Source organism: Triticum aestivum, chromosome 6B, assembly GCF_018294505.1.
Source record: "Triticum aestivum cultivar Chinese Spring chromosome 6B, IWGSC CS RefSeq v2.1, whole genome shotgun sequence".
Classification (NCBI taxonomy): Eukaryota; Viridiplantae; Streptophyta; class Magnoliopsida; order Poales; family Poaceae; genus Triticum; species Triticum aestivum.
Window position 1 is genome coordinate 207949288 of NC_057810.1, and position 9804 is coordinate 207959091.

At 41.9% G+C, this 9804-nt stretch overlaps 1 long non-coding RNA gene across 11 annotated transcripts; it reads left to right on the forward strand.

Moving 5' to 3' along the window:
- The first annotated feature begins 5264 nt into the window (after positions 1–5264).
- Positions 5265–7823, forward strand: LOC123136598 (uncharacterized). Of its 11 annotated transcripts, none has more exons than XR_006467133.1 (6): positions 5265–5400; positions 5510–5628; positions 5758–6202; positions 6350–6845; positions 7349–7411; positions 7517–7823. It is a non-coding gene; the product is annotated as an uncharacterized lncRNA (long non-coding RNA). The 11 variants fall into 11 exon arrangements; XR_006467130.1 differs by having other exon boundaries at positions 5510–5615; XR_006467126.1 differs by having other exon boundaries at positions 5282–5442.
- Positions 7824–9804: the final 1981 nt, after the last annotated feature.

Below are 9804 nucleotides of genomic sequence, written 5' to 3' on the forward strand. Positions count from 1 at the left end.
TCATATACTTTTGGAAACTTTTTATACAATTTTTGGGACTAACACATTGATCTAGTGCCCAGTGCCAGTTCCTATTTGTTGCATGTTTTATGTTTCACGGAAACCCCATATCAAACGGAGTCCAAACGGCATAAAAACGGACGGAGATTTTTTTGGAATATTTATGATTTTTGGGAAGAAAATCAACGCGAGACGGTGCCGGAGGGGGCCACGAGGGTGGGGGCGCACCCCTGACCCTCGTGCTCACCCCGTAAGGCGGTTACTGCTCTTCTTTGGCCGCAAGAAAGCTAATTTTCAAAAAAAAATCTTGGCGCAGGTTTCAATCTAATCAGAGTAACGGAACTCCAGATATATAAGAAACGGTGAAAGGGCAAAATCTGAGAATGCATAAACAGAGAGAGACAGAGAGACAGATCCAATCTCGGAGCAGCTCTCGCCCCTCCCATGCGATGGAGACCATGGACCAGAGGGGAAACCCTTCTCCCATCTAGGGAGAAGGTCAAGGAAGAAGAGGAATAAGAGGGGCTCTCTCCCCCTTGCTTTTGGTGGCGCCGGAACATCGTCGATGGCCGCCATTGTCACCGCAATCTACACCAACACCTCCGCCATCTTCACCAACATCTCCATCACCTTCCCCCCATCTATATTAAACGGTCCACTCTCCCGCAACCAGCTGTACCCTGTACTTGAACATGTTTCTTTATGCTTCATATTATTATCCAATGATGTGTTGCCATCCTATGATGTCTGAGTAGATTTTCGTTGTCCTACCAGTGATTGATGAATTGCTATGATTGGTTTAATTTGCTTGTGGTTATGTTGTTGTCCTATGGTGCTCTCTGTGTCGCACAAGCATGAGGGATTCCCGCTGTAGGGTGTTGCAATACGTTCATGATTCGCTTATAGTGGGTTTCTTGATCAGAAGCATAAACCTGAGTAAGGGGGTTGTGGCGTATGGGATAAAGGGGACTTGATGCTTTAATGCTATGGTTGGGTTTTACCTTAATGATCTTTAGTAGTTGCGGATGCTTGCTAAAGTTCCAATCATAAGTGCATATGATCCAAGAAGAGAAAGTATGTTAGCTTATGCCTCTCCCACATAAAACTTGCTATCGGTCTAGTAAAGTAGTTAGTTGCTTAGGGACAATTCCACAATTCCTACCACCACTTTTACACACTCACTATATTTACTTTATTGCTTCTTTATCTAAACAGCCCCTAGTTTATATTTACGTGCTCTTTATTATCTTGCAAGTCTATCCAACAACACCTATAAAGTTCTTCTAGTTTCATACTTTTTTTAGGAAAAGCGAATGTTAAGCGTGCGTACAGTTGTATCTGTGGTCGATAGAACTTGAGGGAATATTTGTTCTACCTTTAGCTCCTCGTTGGGTTCGACACTCTTACTTATCAAAAGAGGCTACAATTGATCCCCTATACTTGTGGGTTATCAAGACCTTTTTCTGGCGCCATTCCCGGGGAGTCATTGTGTGGGGTGAATATTCTCGTGTGTGCTTGTTTGCTTTATCACTAAGTAATTTTTATTTGCTGTTCTAAGTTGTTCTCTATCTTTAGTTATGGATATGGAACGTGAAATACCAAAAAATTAGGTGTACTTGCTACTCATGGAGATGGGGAACCTCCTAAAACCCTTGATGCTGGTTATGTGAAAGATATTATGTACTACTTTGATAATCCTGAGAAAACCCCATTCAATTATGTTATGGGAGACACGCTGGATCAACGTGAATACTTTAGGGATTATCGCTTGACACAAAAAGGGAAACTATTATGGGATCAAATTTATATGTTACATTGGTATGCTCGTCAACCATGCTTGAGATATGATTATACTTGTTGTTCTAGGATGAAGGCTCCACACCTTTCCTTTTCAGGCAAATTCAATGATGATAAAACCTTGGCTTCTTATGCTAATGGTATCTATGATTACTATGATGTGGAACAAATAGAAGAATTCGTTGTTTTTATGGGTGCTTATGAGATTGAATCTTTGTTTAAAGAGTGTGAAAATCTTGATGATGCTATTTACAGACCTAAATTTTTTGCTATACTTAAATATTTTTATGAGAATTATGAATACAATTCTGATATTGATGCATTTATTGAGAAAGTATTCGCTGTCCAAGAAGAGACTAATATTTTGCAGGAGTCTATGGAACAAGAAATTGATGAAACTGTGAGCTCATTGGATGAAAAACATGATGAGGAGAGCGAAGAACAAAAGGAGGAAGAGCGGACTAGCTACCCATGCCCACCTTCTAATGAGAGTAACTCTTCAACTCATACATTGTTTAATTCCCCTTCGTGCTTACCGAAGGATGATTGCTATGATGATTGTTATGATCCCGTTGATTCTCTTGAATTACACCTTTTTGATGATGCTTGCTATGCTTGTGGCCATGATGCCAATATGAGTGATGCTTATGGAGATGAACTTGTTATAGTTCCTTATGTTAAACATGAAATTGTTGCTATTGCACCCACACATGATAGTCCTATTATCTTTTTGAATTCTCCCGACTACACTATATCGGAGAAGTTTGTGCTTATTAAGGATTATATTGATGGGTTGCCTTTTACCGTTGCACATGATAATTTTGATGAATGTAATATGCATGTGTTTTCTTCCCCTACTTGCAATTATTATGAGAGAGGAACTATATCTCCACCTCTCTATGTTTCCAATATGATAAAATTGCAAGAAACTACTTATACTATGCATTGGCCTTTACTATGTGTGCATGAATTGTTCTTTTATGACATGCCGATGCATAGGAAGAGAGTTAGACTCATTATTGCATGATATATGTTACTTTGCACTCACTACTAAATTATAAATCATTGTTAATTAAAATTGGCTTTGATATACCTTGGGATCCGGGTGGATCCATTACTCGAGCACTATATTCCTAGATTAATGGCTTTAAAGAAAGCGCTGCCAGGGAGACAACCCGGAAGTTTTAGAGAGTTATTTATTTCTGTTGAGTGCTTTTATATAGTCTAAAAACAAAAATAAAATAAAGAGGGGAACCCAAAACTTTTCAAAAAGGAAATTGAAAGTGAGAACGACAAGCATTGTTGAAGCGGGAGAGCTCCTTGAACTTTGTTCATGCTCACATAAACTTTGCGAATCTTGATTACAGAAAATTTTCATCAAAAATAATTATCCCCTTGTACAATTCCATTGTATTATAAAAATAATGTGCTAAGGTTTGCCTTTAGGATGTTTACAATGCTTGTTGGTTTGTACGGTACATGACAAAAACTTTGGCTCTAGTGCGTGATTTTACATTTTTTTACTGGAACGTCAAAAGGTTCTGAAACTTCTTTCACTGTCTTCCTGTACAAATTATTTATTTTTCCTAATTTTGGTAGAATTTTTGGGGTACCATAAGTATGGTGAGTGTTCACATTGCTACAGACTATTCTGTTTTTGACAGATTCTGTTTTTGATGCTTAGTTTACTTGTTTTGATGAAACTATCAATTTCTATCAGTGGATTAAGCCATGAAAAAGGTTATATTACAGTAGACACAATGCAAAAACGAAATATGAATTGGTTTGCAATAGAACTTAGAGTAGTGATTTGCTTTATTATACTAACAGATCTTACTGAGTTTTATGTTGAAGTTTTGTGTGGATGAAGTGTTTGATCGAGGAGGTCTTGATATGAGGAGAAGGAAGAGAGTCAAGAGCTCAAGCTTGGGTATGCCCAAGGAACCCAAGTAAATATTCAAGGAGACTCAAGCGTCTAAGCTTGGGGATGCCTCGGAAGGCATCCCCTCTTTCTTCAACAAGTATCGGTATGTTTTTGGATTCGTTTCGTTCATGCAATACGTGCAAGTTTTGGAGCGTCTTTTGCATTTAGTTTTCACTTTTCTTTTGTGCACCATGATGGTATGAGATAGTCCTTGGTCATTTATAGAATGCTCATTGCACTTCACTTAAATCTTTTGAGTATGGCTTTATAGAATGCTTCACGTGCTTCACTTATATCATTTGAAGTTTGGATTGCCTGTTTCTCTTCACATAGAAAAATGCCATTTGTAGAATGCTCTTTTGCTTCACTTATCTATATATATCCCAAATAGTTCATCCCCACTACATGATTTCTCTTGACATGCAGCCTATCCACCTCATCAATCTGCCACATCAGCTGTCGGGGAGGCTGATTCCACCAACACCTATGGGGACAGGGCCCCTTTCGGTTCGGAGGGAGGCGGAGGCCGCACAAAGAGCGGATCGAGGCAGTACACGCGAGCGGTTTTTACCCAGCTTCGGGCCGCACGGATGCATAAAACCCTACTGCTGCTTGTTTGTGTGTATTGAATTCTTGCTCAGGAGCGATGGACGCTGCCAGACTGAGCGTGAGAGTGTTTCTGGTGTTTCGAATGAGCCGAACCGGCCGACCCCCTTCTACGTTGCGCCTGGACCTCCTTTTATACTTTCAAGGGGTCACCGACAGGTGGCAACGTAGACTAGGAGGGTAAAATGGAAAAGGATGCGGTAGGTACAGCTACCGCTACTGTAGACACAGTGCACCCTACCTAACTCTGACGGCAGGGGAAAAGGTCATTGAATGCCTGTCTGAGTTGCCTAAACAGTGCAAAAAGTGACCGTTAGGAGCGCCACCGTTTGCCACGATGGCCTTCTCTTCATCTCCGCTTGCCACCGCGCACCCCTAGCTGCACAGCCTCCTCCCACGTGTGCTTGGGAGAGTCCTAGAGCGACACGTTAGCAGGTGTGCTGGAGCGCGGGCACGAAGTGGGGGTTTCCCGCGGCAAGCTCCTTGCCGCGGTCGTCGTCTTGTCGTGTTTGGGAGCTTGTTGCTCACCAGGCCTTGCCGGGACGCAGGGCGCGTCGCGGCAAGCTTTCTTGGTATGCCTTGAGTGGCCTTCCCGGCAAGCTCCTCTTGCCGGGGTCTTGTCTCTTCCTGGCAAGATCCTCTTGCCGGGGCCTGGGTTGGCCTTCCCGGCAAGCTCCTCTTGCCGGGGCCTTGGTTGGCCTTCCCGGCAAGCTCCTCTTGCCGGGGCCTTGGCTTGAGTACTTTGTTCTTGAATGGTCTTCAAGGGAACCGCGCAGGGTCTTGGCGGTCACCCGGCAAGCCTTGCTGCGGGGCGCTGCAACTGCCCGTGCACGAGTTCGGGATACTAGGGTACCCCTACTCTAGTACACCGACATCAGCATTTTTTTCATCCACTAACTATTTTTGCTGTTATTTCTCTATAAGCCACGACACTGCAGTTTCAGCTGTGGAGAGCCGCTTCAGTTTGTAATCGAGGGGGCACGACCATCCTAGAACCCGTCGTTTCCTTCACCACGCGACGTCTACCCAACTCCTTTTCACCGCGCGCGTCTACTTTAACCGGCCACATCTAGGTGCTCCCTCCGCCGCTAGGGATTCTCGCTGTCTGTATGCAGGTTATCTCTCGATTTTGATCTCAATCTCAATCTCGGTCCTCATCTATCTGATTTTGATCCCGTATAGGAGCAGATATCACACCGCATCACCGTCGCCAGGACGCCCGCCTGCGCGCTCCACTTACACCTGGTGGTGTGTTGATTCCGCTGCGGCACATCCATATGGTGTACAGGTAAAACCTACAGGTTCGGATCTTAAATCCAGTGACTTTCTTAATGTTATTAGTGCCTACTTTTCCTCCTCTACCACTGAAGCTAGCAGGCAACCAAGCGGCAACTTATTTCTCTCCTTTTCCTCTGTCTGGATCGAGCCAGGAGTAGCTCGAGTTGGATCTCTTCCAAATTGCAGATCTCGGAGTACTCGAAGGCCTCTCTGGGCGTTGGTACACGGGCCGGGCGCCGTTCTGTCGCTGGCCACTCAGAATCGTAGATCGTCGATGAAGGTCTAACCTATGTTGCCTCTGCACGCCATTGCTCAGCTCCTCGGACACCGTCGGCGTCAACGAGCGGCGAGGAGTCGGTCTTGATCAGCGAAGACGACTTCCCCGGGACTCCATCTTCGTGGCTGGCACAACAGTTAATCAGGTGGGCATCGCCGCGCTTACTTTCACAAGTGAGATACGAATACAATTGTTGGTTGTTTGGATCCAGTGGGATGGTGCGGAGGTGGACGATGGCCAGACTCCCTGTTAGAGACACCTTTGCCTCTTTGTGGGGCAGGTCGACAGCTTTGAATCGCTCAAGCGACGAGTTTTAAGGAGTAAGAACCTTTCCCTCTCACATCTTATATCAGTATTCTCAAAATAAAACACCGAAGTACCATCTCACTATGTAATCGTAATGCTTTCAGATTTTGGGAGTATAGTTTGTCCATTTTACTATATAATTGTGACTGTATTTTTTCCAGAGCTTGGAGTATTCTGTCTCACTATGGAGCTTGGGAGCTTGGAGTACTTTGCTTTGCACCAACACCTCCAGATATTAGTGCATGGCTAGCTGTGGCTCTATGTTTGCTTACTAATCAAACCATCAACCTTTTGAGACTTGGAAAGTTGTCAGTTTTTTTACGGAGGATAGTTGTCAGTTTGAGGAGCTTGCTTTCCTACATCGTACCTCCCGCTCTTTTTTAGATGTTGCTTTTTTATATCTTTCGTGGATTGGTGCCTCGACGTTAGGAGGGGCTTGCCTGGTCATTTTTGCCTTTTGCAATAAATCAGTGGCATTTGGAAGGCTATAATTCTTTGGTAGCATCAGTGAAAATAAATTAAATGTGCTCTTTCAATTGTTACAGTTAACTTTGTTTCCTTCATGCCCTTGATATTGGTAACAGGAAGATATCCAAACTATTGATGTTTATGATGCAAACTTCCTAGTGGGACGGTCTTGAACTTATGCTGAGTCTGGTAAGGGGGACTTCTCTCAGATTGAATTTTTAATTACTAATTCCCTTGTGTGGGAAATACTAATAAGGACACACCAATTTAGAATGAAAAGTTTTGTTTAAAGGATGTTCATGCATACATTTTCCATCTCTTAGTAAGGCCCCTGTATGGTTATGCCAGTTTTACAAGCTAGCCACAAGTGCTAGGAGCTATATGGCGTACTTTCAACTATATCATGGCAAACATATACCAGTTCCATTTTTATGTAGTATAAAACCGTGTAATGCCCATGTAGTGTGGACGATTCGGCCTACTAATGGACAAAAAAAAGATCTGTCCAATAAAAGGCGCATTTTCATTAGCCTGTTCTGGACATTTTTTTGCTTGGAATCTTGAACTGATAGCAAAATATGTTAGCTTCTCTAGATTTCTGGTATTGCGTAGTTATAAACGAATACAGTCACATTTCCTATGCGTATTCATAGAAGCTTTGCACATTTTGATAACAATTGTTTTACCTGCAGCAATGCTCGTGGGGAATCAGGTCCCTACTTTTTTTCTTCTTCTTCTTCAAGAATTTAGATAAAGTGCGCACTCAACTGTAGTTTTCTTATTACGAACTAATTGGTGTTTTCTTTCTAACTATACTCTTTTTATACAGTTTTGACCCGTACTCATTTTGTTTGGTGTAGGTTTTCATCCTTCCCCAATGATGCTACACATTATAAGATCGTTGCTATGCCTTCGGTTGCATTGGTTCAGTTTTGATGGTCCAGCCTTAAAGCCATGTAACAAAAGGACTTTCAGCGACTTTCAGCTTCAATTGAAACTCAACTCTGAAAACATAGTAGATGCAAATTGCATTGGCTTTTAGATCGATCTACCCATTAGGGTCACTAGCTTAGTTGAGCTATTTGTCATGCCTCTCATTGTACCTTCATTTATATGACCACATGAATCTGGCTTGAAATAAGTAAATTGGAGACTAAAATGATTCAATTTTCTGAGAAACCAATAATTACTTCAAGTTGTAGACTAATGTGTCCGCAGCAACGCGCGGGGAATTATCTAGTATTTGTTAGAGCGTGGGCATATCTTTTGTAGAAAGAATTAAACTCTCTTGCTTCACTTATATCCATTTAGAGAGATGACAGGAATTGGTCATTCACATGGTTAGTCATAAAATCCTACATAAAACTTGTGGATCACTGAATATGATATGTTTGATTTCTTGCAATAGTTTTGCGATATAGAGATGATAATATGTGGGAGGTTCTATTAAATGGTTGTGTTTAGTAAAGATATTGGTGTTAAGGTTTGTGATTCCCGAAGCATGCACGTATGGTCTACTAACTATGTAACCAAATTGGCACGCATTGTATTTTGATTGTTAATCTTTGCGTGAAGGCCAGGGGCGCGCGATGGTTAACTCCTACCAACTTCCCCCCTAGGAGCATGTGTAGTAGTACTTTGCTTCGAGGGCTAATAAACTTTTGCAATAAGTATATGATTTCTTTATGACTAATGTGAGTCCAATGATTATAAACACTCTTACCCTTCCATCATTGCTAGCCTCTTCGGTACCTTGTATTGCCCTTTCTCATCTCGAGAGTTGGTGCAAACTTCGCTGGTGCATCCAAACCCTGTGATACGATACGCTCTATCACACATAAGCCTCCTTATATCTTCCTCAGAACAGCCACCATACCTACCTATCATTGCATTTCCATAGCCACTCTGAGATATATTGCCATGCAACTTCCATCATCATCATATACATGACTTGAGCATTCATTGTCATATTGCTTTGCATGATCGTAAGATAGCTAGCATGTTGTTTTCATGGCTTGTGCATTTTTTCATGTCATTGCTATGCTAGATCATTGCACATCCCGATACACCGCCGGAAGCAGTCATATAGAGTCATATCTTTGTTCTAGATATCGAGTGGTAATATTGAGTTGTAAGTAAATAAAGTGTGATGATCATCATTATAGAGCATTGTCTCATAAAAAATGAGAGGCCAAAGAAGCCTAAATAAAAAAAGGGGTCCAAAGAAGCCCGCCCAAATAATAGAGAAAAAAGAGACAATGTTACTATCCTTTTACCACACTTGTGCTTCAGAGTAGCACCATGTTCTTCATATAGAGAGTCTCCTATATTGTCACTTTCATATACTAGTGGGAATTTTTTATTATAGAACTTGGCTTGTATATTCCAACGATGGGCTTCCTCAAATGCCCTAGGTCTTCATGAGCAAGCAAGTTGGATGCACACCCACTTAGTTTCAATTTGAGCTTTCATACACTTATAGCTCTTAGTGCATCCGTTGTATGGCAATCCCTACTTGTCGCATCGACATCAATTGATGGGCATCTCCATAGCCCGTGGATTAGCCGCGTCGACGTGAGACTTTCTCCCTTTTTGTCTTCTCCACACAACCTCCACCATCCTACTCTATTCCACATATAGTGCTATATCCATGGCTTGCGCTCATGTATTGCATGAAGGTTGAAAAAGCTGAAGCGTGTTAAAAAGTATGAACCAATTGCTTGGCTGACACTGGGATGAGGATGAGGGGTACCTTGTGTTAAGAAAAGGGAGCATACAAGACTATATGATTTTGTAGGGATAATGTTCTGAAGAATTGATATTTGAAAGACATGATTGTTTGTTGGGATGCCCTAAGTATTATTGTTTTTATGTCAAATGATAGACTATTGCCTTGAATCACTCGTGTCTTAATATTCATGCCATGATTAGATTACATGATCAAGGTTATGCTAGGTAGCATTCCACATCAAAAATTATCTTTTTATCATTTACCTACTCGAGGACGAGCAGGAATTAAGCTTGGGGATGCTGATACGTCTCCATCGTATCTATAATTTTTGATTGTTCCATGCCAATATTTTACAACTTTCATATACTTTTGGCAACTTTTTATACTATTTTTGGGACTAACATATTGATCCAGTGC